General features: G+C 42.4%; 1 protein-coding gene across 3 annotated transcripts in view; it reads left to right on the forward strand.

Annotated features, from left to right (window-relative positions):
- Dscam (DS cell adhesion molecule) overlaps nucleotides 1–20,150 on the forward strand; it is a 549,020-nt gene that overhangs the window by 293,546 nt on the left and 235,324 nt on the right. The window lies entirely within an intron of this gene.

Consider the following 20,150-nt stretch of genomic DNA (forward strand, 5'->3'; position numbering starts at 1 on the left):
GTGTCTTCATGCTGTTTCCTGCCAGTGCCCTTGGTTAAAATTTGTTGCACTTCTTGCATTGATGCCTTTATGTAATTCCATCCAATTTGGTCCTGTGTCTTTTAATATTTCCATTAAATAGTTCTTCTTCAGAATCTGCCCCGTCTCTTCGTCTTTGACGTCTCTACCTGGACGTGTCGGTGCTGCGTGATGCCGCGCCTCGGCTAGCTGACGCCTTGTTCACCTTTGCAGTTTTTCCACCTGTGCTCCATTCTTCTCACACCTTTTCAGGTTCACTCGTGGTTTCTTTTGCATTTCCCAATCAGCTGTTAATTTATGCAGTGATAAATTTTCCTTTTGGGTACTGTATTTCTTAGTTCCTGGAGTTTTACTAAGGTTTCGCTCACATATTCCATTTCTAGCCTCATCTTTTCCTTTGCCTTCTTGAACAAATGGCAGATATTTGTAATCATGCTTTAATTTTCTTGTCTGTCAGTTCTACCATCTGTGTCATTTCTTAGCTTATTGGACTCTTACATGGATTGGTTTTGCTTGTATAATGCATACATGCATATGGCAGGTGGGTGATCAGGGTGGGGTGCTTTTCTGATGTTGGCATATTTAGTGTTTTCTTTACTGAAAAGCCCCGCATTTTAAATTTTGTTGGACACTAGCTTTTCTTTGGATGCCGTTGGACTCTGAACCAGGACACAGCTGTGTTATCAGGCATCAGCACGACTGTATCATACCATGACTTTTAAGCCTTGTTTGCCCTTGCTTGTTTCCCAGTTCTTATTTGGGTGTTGCTAGTCTGGAGCTGCCTTGATTTCCTACCTAAGGCATTGCACACCCACATCCATGCTTAATTCCCAGGCCTCAGACATCGTTCACTTTGGTGGGCAGGGACAGGTTGTCATTTCCAGCTCCTGGTGGGCTTTAGTGATTGCCTGATCCGTTCTGCAGATCAGTCTGTGGGCCTTTGCCTGGAGAAGGGACGGGGATGGAGGGCTGGGCAAGAGAAAACAGAGATGGAGACAGGATGAGATTCCAATGGAGTCTCATTTATTCTTAAAATGGCTACAACTTATATAGGGTGGAGGTGGGCCAATGGGGCAGGAAGAGGGTATCCGGAGTGTTATCTGATAGGTCATCGTCACATCCGGATATATGACGTAAGCAGGAGAGGATTGTGGGTAATGTAGGCAGACATGAGGATCATGGGAAATGTAGGCTGACACACAAAATGCCCTCAGGTGGGAAGGGCAGGGCAGCAGCTGCCATTCTGAGCCGCTCTCTTCAATTGCCCTCCTTGCTCCTTCCTGACGGTTCTTGTCTAGCCTCGTCTGAATTTCTGGAGTGCATTTCCAGAAGATTCTCAGCAAGATTTGGAGTCCCTCCATGGAACCAAGGCCTTGCCTCGCTCTCTCGCTGCAGCCCCTGCTCTGGTGTTTCCCTTTGGCATTCCTAGAGCCCTGGATCCTCTCACCTCAAGGGAGGGATCACCAGGCAAACGGGGTGCCCCCCTTACAGTGGGCCTGGGGGCCTGTCTGCTAGTGGGCAATGGAGATCAGTGATCCCTTAAAGGTGTGTTGTCCTTCTCTCAGGGCTCACTGTCCTGTAGGTCCTGTTTTCCACATCTGCAAACCATTTCATACACCTTGTGCATTTCTTAGGTTGTTTAAGAGGAGGGAATAAATACGGCCTTATTAGCCCCGCAGGACTGAATGTAGGAGGACACTGTGTGACTTAGGATTTTAAAAATTAAAATAAAACCCAAGTAGCATTCTGGTGATTGACACATTCAAGACAGGGCCAGAGACAGATGACAGCCCCATCAGGCAGCTTGTACCGCCCAATTGGACTGTCCCATGCCACTCCAATGGATGGTCACACAGGAACCACTGATGGCTCGTCAGTGGGAAATAGATAATGCCACAAGCTCTCAATCTCGAGGAGCCACAGAAGCACAGACATCACCAGTATCTCAAGTATTTCCTCTAAGCTTTTCTATCAATGGGCATCAGACGCAGTGCTGAAGATCTGCACAAAAGTGTTTAAATTAGTCGTTAGAGTTCCCATGTTTGATTTTTCCCATAAAAATCAATATCGGGACTCAGAACAGGTAGTGAATGACAGAACACTTGTGTGCAAGGCTTTGGGTTCAGTCTCCAGGATCATGCACACACGTGCGTGCGCTCACACACACATCGGATCATAGCACTGTTGTCCAAAGAACTATTTAATGACATCTGCAGTCCCTAGACAGGCTGGATGGTGATTTTCAATTCCTAGTCGTAGCTCAGTGAAAATGGTCTGCTTTGAAATTGTAACCCGAGGGAGAACAAGTGCCTCACTGACCAAACAGCACAGCTTGAGCACACAGGTCATCCAGGATGTCCCTGTGATCACATGTTCCTCACAGAGCACGCAGGGCCCATGCACACATGGGTGTCCACCTCCCGGGTTCTGCGTGTGTTGCAGATGGGGCTCCCATACCTCCACACAGGTGAGCAAAGGGATTCGGGGAGGAAATGCAGAGCCAGCCCACAAGCACAGACAGAGCCCACCGGACATCCATGCCATCACCCGAGCCTCCAGGTCGAAGGCATCTCCTGGAAGAGCCGACAGGTTAGGATGGGTGAATGTCTGCTTTAGGGGCACCTGCTCAGTCTCCAGATTACTGAGGTCCTTCCTTCATGTGTCCCCCAAGCTGATCAGGATGCCCAGCTGTGACTTATTGTCATGCACGGGGCCCCAGAACTTTTGCCACCGAATATAATAATCATAATCAGCATCTTCTTTCATATTATTTGTAAGTAGATTTTCAGTTCTGAGGATTCAGTGTTTCCACTGTGCTCATGGCTGTCGTAGCATGGACTGTCCAGGCGGGGCAGACACCATTCTTTTTCCCCCAGTGTCCATGCCATGCATGCAAACTGTCCATGTGGGCCCTGAGTCTGGGCTGAGTTTACTGTGTTCTTTCTTTGATTAGTACTTTCTTTATTAAAGTTTGTATTTTATTGTTGTGAGTTGCCATGTTAGGCACTGAAGTAGCCTAGGGACACATTTTTCTGAGTCCCTCTATAACAGTATGAAGCTATTTTCAGGTAGAGATGTACAGCCTCTAGTGTTGCTAAAGAAACCCAGTGCCCTGGAAGCCCCACCCACCCCAGGCAGCCAGTGAACCCTGTAAGGACCTGGGACCTTTCACGGGCTTCTTAGGTGAGAGCACTGTATCACTGAGTGTCATTTAAGATGTGGTTGGTACCCAGCGAGGTAAACATTGATTGTTCATAGATGCTCAGGAAATCACCTTGGAGTCTTGTCCTTCAGATTTGTCACTTTGGTACTGGTGATTCCTGGGACAAGGAGCTGGTAAGGGCTCTGTGGGGCTGCTCTCTCTTTCCTGTGACGTCCCTGGGGTATCAGAGGCAGCCTCCCCCCAACCTCTTTGGGGCTCTTTGTGAGCCCCAAAGAGATGGCTCACACCCCCTGCCCAGGTCCTTTCTCTTTACAAGATGTCTCCTCCTCCACATCTTCCTCCAAGTGGCCAGTCAGATCTTCTGTGGAGAGCTCATGGCCCTTTCCAGATGCCAGGTTCCACCAGAGCAGTGACAGGTGCCACAAGACCACAGAGTGGCCTGAAGCACACAGGTATCACCTGCCCAGCATCTGTTGGGCAGAACAAGTCACACAGCCACCCCAGACCCCAGAGATTAGGAAGGAGGCTCTGCCCTGAGCAGTGGGGACTCAAGGTGAAGTCTCACCACACAGGGAGTGCTGAAAGGCAGGCCTGGTTGCCTTAGGAATTGACTTTGTAATTCTTAAAATGCTATAAGTTGACCAATAAAAAGTGCTTATATCATACAACTTGATACTTTGATTGGGGATTGGCTCCATCAACCTAATTAAAAAACACACTCTCTCAGACACAGTTTTTGGTAAGGGCACTTCGAATCTATGCTCTTAGGATCTTCAAGTACACTGTACGCTTAGTAGCAACGGATGGATCTAGAGATCCTTCTTCCTCTAAAGTGAAATTGTGCCCTTTGACTAACATTGGTTCTCCTGCCATCCAGAACCTGCAGGCAACCACCATACCAGTCTGTGTTTCTAGCATCTCCCCTTTTTGGATTCCAATTGTAAGTGAGGTTAGGCAGTGTTTGTCTCTCTGTGCTGCTTAATTTCACAACTATCAGTGTTTTCCAGCTTGCTCAGAGTCTCAACAGTGGGCAGGGTTCCCTTTGTAAATGCTGAGCGTAGGTCCATCGCATGCACAGCTGTGTGTGCTTCTCTATCCAATCTCCTGTCTTGGGCCGCAATCTCCTTCCTCTTGGTTATCAAAACTGTGCAGCCGTCTAACCCTAACCCTAACCGTAACCATAACTGTAACCTAATCCTACCCTAACTCTAACCCTAACTCTAACCCTAACCCTAACCCTAACCCTAACTCTAACCCTAACCCTAAGTGCAGACATCTACTGCAGGGTCTGTCCCCGCCAGGGCAAGGCCTCCTGCTCAGAATTGTCTCTCTGCTTGTGTCCTCAACAACAGGGTACAAGCTCTGCATTTTTCTACATGCTCGCCAACACTTTTTTATTATTGACATTCTCCTGTTCATCTGTCTTTACTCCTGTCGCCTCTGCGTTTAGAATCATCTCCAAACATTTTTTGCCAGATCCAATGTCAAAGAGCTCTTCCTCTAAGGCCTCTTTTGCATACATCACTAATGCTTCTTCCAAGTCCATGCTCATCAGGCTAGGTCTGAAAAATAACACCACCTCAGAATTTAAGGGCAACGTTCATGCATGTGAGGTCTCAGGAGGGGAAGGTGACAAGATGGCTGCTCTGATCCCACAGAAGCAAGAAAAGTGTCCTCCTCATGTTTGCCGAGGGAGGCTTGACCTGTGCCCCACACTCTCAGGACTGGGAGCCATGAGCTGCTCACGCGTCCACATTTTGTGTCCCCCACATGCACCCAGCTCCTGCCACACAGGAGCCAGCACATCACTGAAGGAAACCAAGTCGCTTAGCTGCAGGAACGTGCACTCGTATGGAAACAAATCACAAGCCTCACGGCCATCACACTGGGTCATTTTTCATTGCGCATGTGTATACTAGACACTGTCTGCTAAATCTCTTGGATCTACTACTCTAGTGTATGTGACTGAAAAAATAGCTTTTCAAATGCAGCTAAAACTTCATTTCCCCAGGTCACGCATTGCCACCGTTACTGAAAGAATGTATGTCTCTCCTTCCCTCTGTGACTCGGAAGATTCACTGAAACTCGAGATGCCTCTCAGTGTGGATAATGAGAAAGGCTGGAATAGCCTCCATGATTTTATTCTGTTACTTATATGGGTGTGATCGGATGTACAGTGGAAGCCTGCAGACCTTGGGATCAATTACTGGGAAGGAGGATTCACGCATTGAATCAGAATGGGAACGAACGCGGAGCTTCCAATTCCAGGGTATAAATTGAAGAGATTTTCCTTGACTGTGGCAGCTCGGGGGCCTCCAGGGAAGGAAAGACCATGTCTTGTTCCTAAATACTAAATACTACTTCGTAATACTAAAACCCTGGCAGGGAGCGGGAGATAGGAGGCTTCCTATCTGCCAAGCAGCAGTTAATCAGGGGCAGAACTCAGCTGAATTTTCCCCTGTGTTTATTTGTTTAAATTCGGTGCAATCCATAGAGCAGATTTTCTGAGACACACAGCAGATGCCTGGAAAATGTGTGACATCTGAAAGTGTCTGCGTTGTCGAAGAAACTGTGTTGCCAAGGAAACCCTCGCAGCCCCCTGCTTAACCTTCAGTCCTGGTCTCCAGCGGCAACCCAAGCACATCCGGGCCTCAGAGGTGATTTTTGCTCTGCCATCACCAGCTCTCTCTAAAATCTGCCCTCATAGATTCTAGCCCAGCATTTGTCACAGTCTCTGGATGACAATGAGGGATTTGGTGTTCTGAGTCCTTTTCCCGTGGTGTTTCTGTGCCTCTTCAGAGGTAAATTGGAAAGCATTTCACTGAGCCACACACCAATCCCTCTGAAGCTGGCCCTGAATGAGACAATGGCTAACCAATCATGCAGGGGTTGCCTTCCCAGGAAACGAGAAGCAGGGACATACAGGTCTGAAATCAGGGAAAGGCAGCATGAAAACAGGAACCCCTCGCAGCCCTTTTATTCAGACTCCTGAGGAAGTTAAAGCAGGAACTCTAAGTGGCCGGATGTAACACAGGTCAGGGGCTCAGCGGACCGCAGAGGTAACAGTGGTGGTGGTGGTTGGCATCACAACAGCAGGTGTGCCTGGACTTCATAACATTTCTAAAGATATTTGTTAGTGACATGTTCTGAACACTTAAGCCTTAACTGCTGTGTACTTGAAAAATGTTTTAGAGAACGTCTAATACTCAAGCAAGAGCAGGGTGTCTTCATTAGCCGTTGAGGTTGCAATTGTGTGTGTCCATAAAAAGGACCAGACCTCACTTCCCATGTAGAGCAGGGTCACACACAACACAGCTGGGCAAAGTATACATCCAAGTTTTGGGTACCCAATTCCAGTGAAAATTCCACCAAACATTGTCTTTTATCATTAGAAAAATATATTTATTAACTACTTGTATTCTAAAATTGTTGATTTTTTTAAAAAATGTGCAAAGGTCCATTTGAACACTTGTGTTCATTTGCACATTCTGCTTCTTGTTATTTTAAAGGAGCACTGGACATAGAAGCTGATCACTTTTACTATTGTGTCCTGGAAGACAGTTTGGTGTCACTGGGCAGCACTCTGGTGAGGGCCACCCGGGTCAGCTGCAGCCTAGGGAGAAGTGCACTGCAGTGCAGGCTGCAGGGCTTGCGTGGGTGTGCAGTGGACGGACTGTGGGGAACTAAGGGTGAGCAGAAGATGGACGGTGGCCAGGATGAACCAGCATGGTGGCCAAGGGGGAGGAAGGAAAGCATCACATTCTCTGCAGCTCTCAATATCATTCATCTTATTTGTCTTTCTTAAAAGCAATGTGAAGAAAGGATTTATTGTTAGGTGTTACCTTACTGAGTTTTTGTGTTTCACGAAACAACTTTTAAAACTTTGTCTTTTGAAAGACTTACCCAAGAGTACATTAGGACGTTTCTGTATCGCTGTTTTTATGTGTTTTTAAAATAGTTTATAAAGACATGTCTTTCTAAAATTAAAATTGAAATGTGTATTCAATAGAACACTCTCAAAAGATTGTAAGAGGGAATGAGTAAAGGGCGGCACGTTTGCTGTGGGGTCACTATTTCCATCCTGTCTACCTACGAGGAACCATAGTGGACCTAAACTGAAGTGAAGAGTATATCATTTAACTCCCTGGAAAAATATTCCCTTTATCCATTTGGAAATATTTCATACACAATCTCTCTAGCAATTTCTTTTTTTAAAGCAGGTATATTTTGCAGTAATCAGAGAATGCTAACCATTTGTAGCTCCTTCTTGGGAATCCAATATCTGTCTTTACATGACCATTTAGAAATCATCAAGGGTCCTCCTCAACCACATTGGAGGCTTAAAGGGAAACATTTGATCGATTCCCAGCACTGTTCCTCGCTCTCTGGGTGCAGCTCTTGGGGAGAGGCTGGAGTGGGTTCTGCAAGGAAGAACAGTAGGAAAACTAGTGACCCTGGCCCTGAGGAGAGCCCGGCTCAGTGCCTCTCCTCACGCACACCGTGGCCTGTTGCTGTAGAACTTCCTTGGGCAGCTCAGCATGGCCTCCCTTGGAGTAGTGAAGTCTGTTCAAAAGCCCAGGGAGGCTCTGAAAGGCAACTCCTAAAAACACCCACCTTATTCACTGCTCTGTGCAAGTTCTGGCTCTGCCACAAAGTTAAACTGACCACCAGGGGAAACATTTTTAATCAGTGCCCAGAACACTGCAACTAAAGACACTCAGGAAAGAGGACTCCAGAGCTACTGCAGAGAGTGGCCAGGATTGGATGAGTGTGTTGGAAGGAAAGAAGAGGATTTTAAAGGGATTCATGGCAGTGTGTTTTTACATTTTAAATTTTTAAATATTCATCCATTTTTAAGTGGTGTCTTGAAACACCTTTGGAACTTGAGTTCAAGTCATCTTTTGTTGAGATGCGGCAGCAAAAAAGAGTAAACGCAATGAAAACTCCAGAGTAAGTCCAAACGTAGGACTATCCACGTCCCTTTCATTTGAGAAGTCAGTACCCCAAAGCTAATCATGTCATGTCCAGCTTCCCCACGTAGGTCAGCCCGTTGATGGGTTGGCTAAGTGGACTTTGGGGAAAGGGGCTCTCTGGAAGAAGTCGGTCGCTGTGATGTGCCTGGGAAGGTACATCTCACCCCTGCTCCTTCCTCCGAGGCTCCCTTCCCCTCTCCCGTTTCCTGGCCGCCATGAGGTGAGCAAGTGTGGTCCTCCACGCCCTCTCTTCCATGGTACTGGTCACACCCAGAGCCCGTGGTGATGGTGTCTGCTGACCATGCACTCAGCCATGTGAAATCTTGAGACAAAATAAATCGTCCATCCTGTGAATTGGGTGCTTGGTCTCAGCAACAGAAAGCTAACAGGTCCCTCCCATTCCATGGACCTCCCAAGATGGCTCTAGGCCAAAAGTAAAATAAGACCAAACAAAATCAGCACCTTCAAAATGAACCACTGACATAAGGGATCCACAGAAGGATTCCATCCATGGGAAGTGATTATTTCCAAAGGTCATTTGAAGCACATTTTCTTTGTTTTCGTTAATACAAAAAGAAAAGCCTTGCTATTTCAGATCTATTTTTAAACAGTGTCAGGATTTAAGGTGAAGAAAAAAAAGCAATAATAACTTTCTTGGGAGGAAACTATGGAATCTGCCAGAAATATCCAGATTGTCCTCTGAAGCCGATTGGGACTAATTTCAGTGGTCCTAAAAAAGTGAACTTCAAAATTGCTCTCAACCTTTTCAGCCTAAATAAAGGAAGATGGTATAGTCTCCACGGGATGAAGTCACTTTGTTTCAAAGCTGGATACACAAGAGACTAAAAGGTTTGATTAAAAGAAAGAAATATCTGGAAAGAGTAAAAATAGACCTGACCTTTCAAGACAGAAAATTGTTTTCTACAAATTTGATGTTTTTAAAAATAAAAAATAATGTCCCAGAATGGCCCTTCTCCTGTTGAAAATCAAATCAGAAAAATATTTTTGGAACCAATCAGGAAAGGACAGAGAGGAAGATTGCAAATGTAATATATTATCGTTTCTTATTGGAGTTAAAATTTTCTTTTTTTAAATTTTTTGTTTTTTTATTTTAAAGAGAATAAAACAAAAGAGGACAGAACAAAGCAAATCAGAACAGAACAATGTAAGCAACACAGCACTTTACCACAAGACAAGCGGATATCAACGTAGCTACCAAAATGTCTCTTTTCTTTAAAATAATTAAGCATACCTTCACACACAATAGTATCAAACATAACAAAATAGTATAAAACCATTCAAGAGAATGAAAGTATTACAGGACATTCAAAACCAAACAACAGAAAATGAACAATGGCTATTTTAATATCTCATTTTCCATAAAAATTTGTTTATACTATCACATGTATTAAAATCCAGTAAGACGGGGCTGGGGATTTAGCTCAGCGGCAAAAGCGCCTGCCTTGCAAGCAGGTGGTCGTGAGTTCGATCCCTGGTACCAATAATAAGAAAAAAGAAAAAAGACCAAAAAAAAAAAAAAAGTTAAAAAAAAAATCCAGTAAGACACAACATGATAGAACCAATGGAAACAGAAAAACAAAAGCATGGTAGGACTTCAAAGCAAGACGATATTAAATCAGCAATGGCTATCATAATGTCTTGTTTTCTTCAGAGTAGCTGTTCGTACCATCATACATAATAAAATCAAACAAAACAGAATAAAACCATTCCAACTAATCAATGAAAACATTATAAGGCTTCAAAGAAATGTAATGGGGAACTATGATTACCATTAAAATCTTATGTACCCTTACCATTTCTTACACTAGGGAGACTATTTGGTATTTATACATGTGAGTTTGATTTATTTCACTTATGACTATGATTTCAAGTTGTTCCATTTATTTATAAATATCTCAATGTGATCATTCTTTATAGCTGTATAAAAATACCATAACTTTTTTATCCATTCCTCAGTTGAGGGACAATTAGGTTGTTTTCAAGATATGGCTATTACAAATTGTGCTGCTATAAACATGGGTGTACATATATCACGGTGGTATGATGCTTTCAGTGCTTCTGGGACTATGCTTAGAAGGAGAATAGCTGGGTCAAGTGGGACTTCCAATCCCAGGTTTTGAGGAATCTCCAGACTGACCTACATAGTGGATGCAGCAGTCTACACTCCCACCAACAACGCAAGAGAGTTCCTTTTTCCCCACAGCCTCTCCAGCATTTGTTGTTGGCAGTTTTCTTGATTCTGGTCATTCTTTCTGGAGTGAGATGGGATCTCAGTGTGGTTTTCACTTGCATTTCTCTAATAATTAATGATGATGAACATTTTTTCATGTATTTATTTGACATTTGTATTTCTTAATCAGAGAAATGTGTGTTTCTCAGATGCTCATTTTTGGATTGGATCTTTGAATTCTGGGGTTCTGATTTTTTTAAAATTCTCTATATGTTTTAGACAGAAGTCCTTTGTCTGAGGGACCTTTCACTAAGATTTTTCCCCAATTTGTGGGTTTTCTTTTCACTATGCTGGAGATTTCTTTCAACTTGCAGAAACTCTTTAATAAGATGTGATCCCAGTTATTGATTCTGGGAAGTATTTCCCGTGCAGTTTGATTCTTGTTCATGAATTCTCTACCTAGCCATATGACTTCAAGATTTTTACCTAATTTGTCTTCTAACACATTTAGAGGTTCTATTTTAATATTTAGATCTTTGATCCATTTAGACTTTAATTTAGTACAAGGTGACAGGCATGGTTCTAGTTTTAGTTTTCGGCATATGGAGAGCCAGTTTTTCCAGCACCATTTATTAAAGAGACTGTCATCCTTCCAGTGAACGTCCTTCCATGTTTGGCCCCTTTACCAAAGATAAGGTGATTGAGTGTGTTGGTAGTTGCGGTTGTATCTTCTAATCTATTTCATTGATCTTCAGGCCTGTTTTTCTTCCAGTACCATGTTTATTTTATTACAGTAGCTTTGTAGTATAACTTCAACTCAGGGATTATGATGCTTCCTGCCTTGCCTTTGCTGCATAGAACTGTCTTTGCTATTCTAGGTCTCTTCTGGTTCCAAATGAATTTTAGGAGTGATTTATCTAGATCTATGAGGTATGCTAGTTATTTAGATTGGGATTGGATTAAATCTGTATAAAATTTAGGGAGAATGGCCATTTTCACAAAATTTATTCTTCCTATCCATGAACAAGTGATGTCTACATTTTCTGAGGTCCTCTTTGATTTCTTTTTCAGGGCATTATAATTTTCACTGTATAGATATTTTACTTTTTTCATTAGATTGATTCCTAAGTATTTCACTTATTTTTTGGATGCTAGTGTGAAGGGTGTAGCTTCTATTATTTCTTTCTCAGTGACTTTGTTGTTAGTGTATAGGGATGCTATTGATTTTTGAGTGTTGACTTTGTATCAAACTATATTACTAAATTTATTTATTATATCTATGAGTCTTTCAGTGGAGTTTTGGGGTCTTTTATATAGAATATCATGTCATCTGCAAATAATGATAATTTAACTTCCTCTTTTCATATCTTTACTCCTTTTATTTCTCTCTCTTGTTTAATTTCTCTGGCTAGTATTTCCAGTACTATGTTGAACAGGAGTGGTGATAAGGGACATCCTTGTCTTGTGCCTGATTTTAGGGTAAAGTTTTTCAGTTTTTGGCCATTTAATATAATGCTGGCTGTTGGTTTGTCATAGATGGCCTTTATCATATTGAGGTAAAGCCCATCTATTCCAATTTTCTGTAAGGTTCTTACCATGAATTGGTGTTGGACCATATCAAAAGCTTTTTCTGCATCTATAGAAATGAACATGTGATTCTTACTTTTGGATTTATTGATATGGTGGATTACATTTATTGATTTACATATGTTGAACCATCTCTGCATTCCTGGAATGAATTCCACTTGATCATAATATATAATCTTATTAATGAATTTCTGCATTCTTTTTGCCAATATTTTATTGAGAATTTTTACATCTATGTTCATTAGGGAGATTGGCCTGTAGTTCTCTTTTGTAGTTTGGTCTTTCTCAGGTTTTGGTAATAGAGTAATATTTGCTTCCAGGAATGATTTAGGAAGAATTGCTTCCCTTTCAGTTTCATTGAAGAGTTTGAGGAGTGTCGGCATTAAGTCTTCTTTGAATTTCTTGTAGAATTCCACAGTGACTCCATCTGGGCCTGGGCTCTTCTTTGTTGGTAATTACAAACATGCAGGGTTTAATTACATTTTCAATTTCATTTATAGAAACTGGGTTACTCAGCAGTTTTACATCTTCTTGACCCAGCTTTGTTACTTCATATGTTTCTAGGAATCTGTCCATTTCTTCTGTGTTATTGAACCTATGAGAGTAGAGAGTTTCAAAATAGGTGTTGATGATCTTCTATATTTCCACAGAGTCTGTAGTGATTTCACTCCTTTTCTTTCTTTATTTCATGAATTTGAGTTTTTTCTTTCCTTTTTTCAAAATAAGGTTGGTTAGAGGCTTATCAATTTTATTTGTTCTTTCAAAGAACCAACTCTCTGATTCATTGATTCTTTGGATTGTTCACTTAATACTCTATTGCACTGATTTCTGCTCTGATCTTTGTAATTTCCTCCCTTCTTTTGGCTTTGGGCTTAACTTGCTCTTCTTTTTCTAGACGTTTGACGTGTAGCATCAGGTTGTTTATTTGGGTTTTTTTTTCTGTTTTCCTGATGTGGGAATGGACCAGAATAAATTTTCCTCTTAGGACTGCTTTCATTGCATCCCACAGATTCTGGTAAGTTGTATTTGTATTTTCATTTGCTTGTAGATATTGTTTAATTTCTTCTTTAATTTCCTCTGTGACCCATTGATTTCTCAGGAGTGAATTATTCAATTTCCATGTGTTTGTGGGATTTTTGCAGTTTATTTTATCATTGATTTCTAGTTTCATGGTGCTATGATCCAATAACATGTATGAGATAATTTCTATTCTTTTGCATTTACTTAAATATGTTCTGTGGGTTAGTATATGGTCTGTTTTAGAGAATATCCCATGTACTGCTGAGAAGAATGTATATTCTGATGTTGTTGGATGGAACACTCTGTATATGTCTATCAAGTCCATTTGTTCACAGGTGTGAGTCAGTTCTGTTATTTCTTTGCTGATTTTGTGTCTGGTTGATCTGTACCTTAGTGTCAATGGTGTGTTAAGGTCTCCTGTTATAATTGTGTTATTGCTTACTTGATTTTTCATTTCTGTCAATACTTGTTTTGTATACCTGGTGCTCCTGAATTTGGTGCATATATATTTAAGATTATCGCTTCCTCTTGAAATATTCCCCTAACTTATATGTAATGACCTTCTTTATCTCTTTGGATCATTCTTGGTTTGAAGTTCCCATTGTATGCAAACAGAATAGCTACCCCTTCTTTTTGGGTGGGGGGTCCTGTTGCATGTAGTATTGTTTTCCATCCTTTGACTTTCAGTCTGTGAGTTTCCTTTTGGGTTAGATGGGTTTCTTGTAGACAGCATATGGTTGGATGTTGTTTCTTGATCCATTCTGCCAGTCTGTTTCTTTTAACTGGTGAATTGAGGCCATTTACATTAATGGGTATAACTGATATATATTGGTTTACTTTTGACATGTTACCTTTCTGCTGTTGATTCTTTATCTTTCCATTCTGTTTAATTGTCTGACTTGCTTAGTGGTTTTTTTCCTATGTCTGTCTAGAATGTCTTTCAGTATTCTTTGCAGGGTTGGTTTGGTGATCATGAGATTCTTTAGCTGTTGTTTGTTGTGAAAGTATTTTATTTCTCCATCCATTTTGAAAGACAGTTTTGCAGGGTAAATGAATCTGGGTTGTATCCTTTAGGATCTGAAATACTTCACTCCATGTTCTTCTTGACTTCATTGTTTGTGTTGAGAAGTCTACTGTGATTCTGGTAGGTTTTCTTTTATAGGTGATCTATCTTCTCTCTATAACAGCTTTTAATAATCTATTCTTATGTTGGATTTCTGGGATGGTGATTATTATATATCTGGTTGTAGTTTCATTTTGGTTATGGCTAGTTGGAGTTCTGTATGCTTCACTAATCTTAATGTCAGTTTCCATTCTCATGTTTGGGAAATTTTCAGCTATTACTTCTGTAAATAGCCTCCTGATATAATTTGTGTTGTCCCCTTCTTTTTCATTTATCCCTATCATTCTTATGCTGTTTTTCTTTGCATCATATTGCAGCTGTTGAATTGTTATTTCCTGATTCCTTGTTATTTTTAAAAAGTCTTTATTTTCCTGTTCACTAGCTGAAATCTTGTCTTTGAGGTCTGAAATTCTATGTTCACTTTCCTTGAGTGGTTTTGCCAATTTTCAATGGAATTTTTGATTTCCTGTATATCTCTTTGACTCTGCTTCATGCATTCTGTTTGTTTCTTATATTGTAAATTCAGAATTTCCATCTTTTTGCATTGTTCCTCTAATTTTTTAACTATGCCTTCTTTAGATGTGTTCAGCATTTCTTTCATTACATTTATCATTTCTTCTTTTACCTGGGAAATTATTTATGATTTGAGTTTTTTTACAGCTTCCTGGATTTGTTTCTTTATTTCAGTTGGTATCACTTCAGGCATTTCAGGTGTATGGCATATATTTTCTTCTTTGTACATGGCTCTGGGCTGGAGGTTTGAGATTGCATTTTGGTCTTTGGTTTTGACATTTTCCTATATTACTGGGTTTCAAGGGACATTCCAAAGCTTCCTGTGGGCATGCTAGAAATGACCTCCCATGCCCACAGCTCCCCAGGACTGATTGGAAGTCGCTGGGCGTGACCCAGGCAGGTCTGAAAGGACCTCTTGTGCGTCCGCAGGTGGTCTAGGCCATTGGGCAGGGACCTACTATCTGGGAGCAATGGTCCAAAGCTCTCCCCAAGTTCAAGCATGCTGGAACTCACCTCCTGTGTCCTCAGCTTGTGGGACTCAATGAAGGTGGCTAGGGTTGGCCAAGTCAGGCCCACAGGATCATCCATGCCTCCAATCGTTGTTAGCAAGCTAGGCAGGGTCCTAACCACTGGGGGCAATGGTCCCAGAGCTCTCCCAGAGCAAGCAGAAGTGCACTGGAAGTCACCTCACATGCCCTCAGCTTCCAGGGCTCTGGAGTTAGAATTTTAATAAAAATTGTGCACATCTTTGACTCCTAACCAAACTAGATGCAGAATATTCATACAATAACAGGGGTTGTTTAATGGCCCAGTTGAACCTTGTGATGGGTTTCTACCTTTTTCTTTGAGTTTGCTTTGGGGAAATATTTAGTGGGTATAAGGGATGTCCCACAACTGCAGGACTGCCCATACTTTCTTCTCAGACCCCCAGGTGCTCTCAGTTATTGGGGCTCCACACTTAGGCCTCCGCCAAGGGTCTTGGGTCTTACCTCCCTGGGTAAGAAGGAGTCACCTTGCAGGAGCCATCTCTCAGGGACCTGAGTGCCTGGGGACCCTGCTGGTCTGTGTGCCAGCCTTTCACCCCAACTGTTGATGTAGTGGGAACTGTGCCAGCCTGCCTTGTGGGACCTTGCATTTCATGGTTTGACCTTCTGGACCTCATCTCTCTCATCCTACATGCAACAGTGTTGGGGTGACAGAGGGAGGCACTGGGTTTGGAATCACAGAAAGATGGAGCCCAGTGCTCCCCTCTGTACCACGATCTCACTGACCTCTGCGTGGAGGAGACAGGGTGAGCTGTCTCCTGAGCTGGGAGCCTGAGCAGGTCGGCATCACAGCGGAGCTCTGGCAGCACCCTCCACTCATCCATTTAATGTCTTTCTTTTAGCACAGTGTGTAGCTTTGGCCCCAGGAATTTCTTTAGGGAACCCTGCTTTGGAAATAATTAAAATCCTAGACCAAGAATTATGTGCAAAGTTTCATTCTATTTTATTTTAATTACAACATTGAAATATTAGGAGAAACTAAGAGAGGGCGGGTTCCTTACTGTGTGTCTACCCCGCGGGATGTTCTACAGTATCTGAATGATGGCTGAGACACACCAAGGACAGGAGTCCACTCATGGTCAGGACACTGGTCAGGTGGGTGTGAGGAAGGATAGACTGAGGCAAAGGTGTGTAAGGAACAATAAAACATTGATTATCTGAACACAGTTGGGAACATGAGGTAGGTTTGAAATGTAAGGTGAATGTTTGAATTTAAAAATTCATTACAGGATTTAAAAATTCATTACACTCATCCCACTGTCCTGAGCAGCTTCAGAGTCCTCTTGCCTGAGGGTCTTTTGCTGTGCTGCCCTGGCTGCCTCCAGGTCCTGAATGGATTCAAAACCACTCCCTTTCATGGTCATTGTGACCTTGGGGAGGAGCTGGAAGCCACACGGTGCCAGAATCAGAGAATAAGTGACTGCGGACACAGGGTGATTTGTTTTTGATTGAAATTACTGTAAATGACAGACCCACAAGAGGTGACCAAAAACTATAATGAATGTCTAAATTTAAAAATTTATTACAGTAAATCTGTCAAAATCTACCAGTAATCTATCAAAATACCTCTTTAATGTTGAGTATATCCATTATTCTTCACCGTGTATCTTTTACTATAATTATTTTTTTAATATTTTATTTTAAAAAGAAAAACAACTTTCAAAACTTGATAATAGGATGGTGAACACATCACATACAAATATAGGCATTTTTTGGGCGTGATGGTGTGTGTCTGTAATCCCAGTGGAGGCAGGAGGATTGTCCTGAGTTCAAGGCCAGCCTGGACTACATAGTAAGACCCGGTCTCAAAAGAAAGAAAAGGAAGGAAGGAAGGAAGGAAGGAAGAAAGAAAAAAAGAAAGAGAGAGACAGATACAAGCATTTAATTATTCAAATAACATTAGCACAAACATTTCTTTTTAAGAAACTAAGAGAAATTAGTAGTATAACTATCTTGTATATGCATGTATTTTTTCTTTATTCTTTTCCTTTACCCTCTCCCAGCTTCTCTTTTCTTTTAAACAGTTTCTTCCCATTTCACAATACCTATTTACATTTTTTAGTCCTATTTACTCTTTCAGCTTCTCACACTAGGGAGACAACATATATTTACATACGTGAGTCTTATTTCTTTCACTTATGAATATGGCCTCGAGTTGCATCCATTTAACTGTAAGAGCCTAAGTGTATCCTTCTTTGTGGCTGAGTAGTACTTCACTGTATAAAAATACATCTTTTTTTTTAATCCATTCTTCAGTTGATGGATGTTTATGTTGTTTCCAACATTTAGCTATTATAAATTGTGCTGCTATAAACATGAGTGCACATGTGTCTCTGTAGTATGATGTTTTTTAATTCTTCTGGGAAGACACCCAGAAAAGGAATAGCTGGGTCGAATGGGACCTCTGGTCCTATTTTTTGAGGACTCTCTATACTGACTTCCACAGTGGTTGCACCAATCTGCACTCCCACCAGTCTGCAGCGGACAAGGGTACCTTTTTCCCCACGGCTCCTCCAGCATTTATTATTGGTTGATTTATTAATACTAGCCATTCTTTCTGGGTTGAGGTGCAACCTCAGCGTTGTTTTAATTTGCATTTCTCTAATGACCAGTGATGCGGAACAGTTTTTCACATATTTATTTGCTGTTTGTATTTTTTTTTATCTGAGAAGTGTGCGTTCATCTTAGATGCCCATTTTTGGATTGGGTCCTTAAATTTGGAAGGTCTGATTCTTTTGAATTCATTATGTGTTCTCAATTGTAATCATTTGAGGAACAGCTGGCAAACATTTTCTCCCACATTGTGTGTCTCTCTTCATTCTGTTGGTGGTTTCTCTTGCTGGGCAGAAGCTCTTTATAGCATTGAATATGCATATCAGGAAAACAGAACAAATAAACAACTCAATGTCAACTTAAACTTCTAGAAAAAGAAGAGCAGGCCAAACCCAAAGCTTGTCTGAGAGAGGAAATTATAAATATCAGAGCAGAAATCAATGCATTGGACCAAGAAAACAACACAAATTATCAATGAATCAAAGAGTTGGTTTTTTGACAGATTAAATAAAATCAAGAAATTCTTAGCCAATCTTATCAAAAAAAGAAAAAGGAAAGAAAAGACAAATCCATGGGATTAGAAATGGTTTGACCCTTTTGAATTCTTTCAAGTAGAAAAGAGTGAAACCACAGCGGACCCTGCAGAAATCCAGATCATCTGTACCCACCGTAATTTTAATTTTAAACTTTCCCCAGGACTTGTGACTATTCCTTTTCTGCAGAAGCACAGGTAGCGTGAAATACACAGAAATACTTGCAGCGATCAGGTGTAGACTGGCTGGACCCTTGTCAGCGGTCCATCCGTGCTAACAGGATGACCCGGGCTGCATAGTTTATTCTTTGTAGTTTATTTTACAGATTTTTCACATGGCACCTATGTTTGTAATCAGAAATAAGTGTAGAAAAGCCCCCCTCTGGGATGAAACTATGGCTTCTTATATTCTTTGATTTTGAGGGCTGAGATGAGAGGGGCTGAAGGACGCCATGGCCGTGTGGCAGGAGGTTGAGACCGGCGATGACTCTCGGGTTGTGCCATCTTTGGAGCTTCTGATCTTTTTATCCACAGACCCTGCGTGGTCCCTGCTGCGGTGCCCCAGTGTTCAGGGACCGCATCTCTGGAGCGGCGAGTGCTGTGTGGTCTCCAATCGGCGAAGGCAGCAGAGCCGGAGGGTGCCCAGGACAGACAATCAGCTGTGTGTGTGTTGTCCTCTCGTGTTTTTTTAAACAATCAGGTTGTGGGAGGAGTTGCGGGTTTCATGATCTCTCAGGAATGCTGATATTCTTAAAAATGTTTTTGTCATTATCAAGAGTCGAGCTCATGGTCCATCTAAGGGGCTCCCTCTGAAAGAGTGGCCTCTGGTCCTCTCTGTCACATCTGCTTTTTCATTTCATCGGTGCCACGTATCTCCGGGTCACACTGGGTGAAACACGTTCCCAGGACTGGGTACTTGCTCTGGAGGCTGTGTCTGCTGCAGTGGAGCCATGGAGGGCATCAGGGAGCATTCCCTGGGCATCTTACAGAGCTCAGCGGGCCCTGGGGAGAGGTGTGGTGGCGTGGACCCGAAGGCCCTGCCTGTGTGTGGGTGGCAACGCAGTCCCTGTCCTGGGAGTCTGGTGAGCTCTGGCTCCACCCTGCTGTGACCGTGCAGGGTGCTTATAATAAGTCATGTGATTATTGTTTTCTGGATTTTTTGAAGTATTTTCTTAGAAGACAGTTGTCAGTTCATGCATCACAAGACTGTCATTTGGTAATTTGATTTGTGATTGCTGTGAAATTGGCTTCATATTGGGAAGGCATCAGCCTAGAGGTAACCCTGTAATCTGGCTGTTTCCCTGGTACTTGAATTTTCCCAATGTGTATTAAACACGAGTCTTCTTTCTCCTACGCTAGGATGATCAGCACTTTTAGAGCATTAATAGAATATATAAATACTGTACAGGCACTGACTGATTTGATCTATGAACAGATCAGGAAACACTGCAGATGGAACCCCAAGAATTCCTTTTTTGCAGTGTTTATGAGGGCTAAGACTGCACTGGGCGAAGAAAGCAGATGTGGGATAACTGGAGACACGGGAACGGACAGCGCCTGGAGATGAACGACACAGGCGACTGTCTGGGCACTGGGTTAACCCAGCTGGCTCCCCACAGCCAGTGTCCGCTCTCTACATGCTGCTCCTCCTGGAGAGACGCTCAGTCTGGGGACAGAGAAGGATCCAGTCCAAAGTCTTCTGTTCTAGGATGACCAGAGTCACCTTCCACGCCCTGGTCTCTGCTGATCCCACAACATCCCATGCTCAAAATGACATCCTGGAGAGAACCGTTCTTCAGTGCTTGGCACTTAGGGATTTCCAGTCAGAGCAGCAGGGCAACACTCCCTAAACACAGCTTGGGGGCGAGTGTCTGCGGGATGGAATGGGGGTGCCTCCTGCTGCCAGGGCCCTGTAGGGGCCCAGGGAAGCCA

The sequence above is a fragment of the Cavia porcellus genome, unplaced genomic scaffold (genome assembly GCF_034190915.1).
Source record: "Cavia porcellus strain 051 isolate PalLab524CR breed Dunkin Hartley unplaced genomic scaffold, mCavPor4.1 scaffold_15, whole genome shotgun sequence".
NCBI lineage: Eukaryota > Metazoa > Chordata > Mammalia > Rodentia > Caviidae > Cavia > Cavia porcellus.